This window comes from Eurypyga helias, unplaced genomic scaffold (assembly GCF_000690775.1).
Source record: "Eurypyga helias isolate BGI_N326 unplaced genomic scaffold, ASM69077v1 scaffold4710, whole genome shotgun sequence".
Classification (NCBI taxonomy): Eukaryota; Metazoa; Chordata; class Aves; order Eurypygiformes; family Eurypygidae; genus Eurypyga; species Eurypyga helias.
Window position 1 is genome coordinate 10,668 of NW_010223741.1, and position 2,238 is coordinate 12,905.

General features: G+C 42.3%; 1 protein-coding gene across 3 annotated transcripts in view; it reads right to left on the reverse strand.

Annotated features, from left to right (window-relative positions):
- Positions 1 to 2,238, reverse strand: part of POU2F1 (POU class 2 homeobox 1) — a 51,975-nt gene that overhangs the window by 10,328 nt on the left and 39,409 nt on the right. The gene's annotated exons all lie outside the window — the stretch shown is intronic.

Here is a 2,238-nt window from a genome sequence, read left to right on the forward strand (position 1 = left end):
GCGGGGACACTTTATACCACCTTCCAATACCTGAAGGGGCCGACAAGGAAGCTGGGGGGGACTTTTTACAAGGGCCTGGAGTGACAGGACAAGGGGTAACGGGTTTAAATTGAAAGTGGGGAGGTTTAGGTTAGATATCAGGAAGAAGTTCTGCCCGGAGAGGGTGGTGAGGCACTGGAACAGGTTGCCCAGAGAAGCTGCGGATGCCCCATCCCTGGAAGTGTTCGAGGCCGGGCTGGATGAGGCTTTGAGCAACCTGGGCTAGTGGAAGGTGTCCCTGTCCATGGCAGGGGGGTTGGAACTAGGTGGTCTTTTAGGTCCCTTCCAACCCAAACCATTCTGCGATTCTGTGAAATAATGATTAACTGTAGTCTTCACTACCATTACCCATCTGCCAAAAAGCTATCCAGGAGACTGACAGACAGGCGATCATATCTCTATATCTCTTATTGCTTTTCAAAACTCAGTTTTATCTAGCTAGCTGACATTCTACTTACCCTAACACATACATATATGTGTATATATATATAGACCTCTGTGTAGTTTACACTGGGAAAGTCTTGCGTTGATCTATTCTTGATTGTTGCCATCAAAAACACCATAATATTATCTTGTTTTGCTTTAAAGCTTGAAGGTCCTGCTCTTTGCAAGCAAATGTAATTATATTTTAAGTGTGCTATTTGGTCTAAAGTGGTTTAATTTAGATTTTTATTTTTAACACAAAAAAGGATGAAAAGTCTAGACGAAGACACTGAAAAGCTTGAGCATAGTTAGTGGAGTTTAATGGCAAGTGGGTTAGTTGGATTGTGCATAAAGCTTGCTCTCTCTCCTTTTTGGTCAGAGTCACAGCCGCAGCTTGACACAAGTACACTAACAGCATGCAGGGTGGCCACATCCAAGCAAGGAAGAAGAGTGTTTGGTAAGCTTAGTAAATTGTGCAGGCTGCCGTAAAGAAAACCATTTCCTTCCCAGAAGAGGACCAGAACAATTGGTTTGTACACCCTTCGCTCAGAGAAAACATGGGAACTCACTTTTATACCTCTACCCATATGCCAGGATTCCGTGCATTTTAAAACCCATTACTCATTCCAAGGGAAGTAACATGGATGCTCCAGTATGTTTATAAGGAAGCAAACCTGGCCGTGTAAACCATTTTAGAGATAAGTTGATTTTTGTCTTGTCAGGGAAATTTGCTCCAGTCCCCTGACTAAATGTAATTCTGGTATTTATGTTGTTCTTACTAATATGTGCCATCTGATTTAAAATTAATGGTTAACCATTTCTTTGTCAACAGTTTTCAATGCCAAAAGGTGGCAGCATTTCAGCTGTAGGCAAAGGAATTTACACACTGGGATACGTTTACGTATTGGGATAGGCCACTGAAAGGACGGATGGAACAGAGGACAATGGCATTGGGACAAATCTGATCTACTCCCACAGTCGAATGAAGCTCTGGTACTGAACTGATGGGGAGGTGCATCGTTGTTGTGCGTACCAGTCCGTTAAGAAGCTCAGACTAGCAGTAATACCTTTTAGAGAGTCAAAACAACATTGTCTAAACCATTTGCTCACACAGCTTGAACCTGTACCAAGCAATTGGTCATGTCCCTGCAATAACGCTAAGATGCAGCATGCTCACTGTGTCTCTGTAGGTCAAAGACGGCCATTTTTTTTTTAAGGAAAACAATTAAACAAAAGGATTTAAATCCATCACCCGCTTTTCGAGGTGGGAGACGAGACAGAACTGCTGAAGTTCAAAACCTGTTACACTGCCCACAAGACAGAATGTAGTAAGTGATCAGTCTGCAATGCAAACTAAATCTTACAATTATTTTTGAAAGGCAGAGGTGGCATGAAAAAGCTTAGAGGGCCACTGGGAATAAATTTCTTTTATCCTCTGGAAGGCAGTCTATTTATCCAACTACAGGAAACCAAGGTAATAGGGGTCTGTAATTATCATCCAATTATGAACTTAGGTAGGAGTTATTAGAACCACCTAACTATACACATACAAACCCAGAGTAGGATAGGAATGACCAAATGCAATTTTATCACCTTCTCAAGATTTTCCATTTTCAAGAGCAAACGCCGATACCGAAACGTAAGCCTGAGCAGTTGCGTTCATGTCTCACCACCACGAAAATTCAGAGGAGGGTCAAAAAAGAAGGGTTAACCTATGACTTAAAGAGTTTAGTGATCACCTCACAGCAGGGCAGGTTCAGCAGGACAACTCAAGAA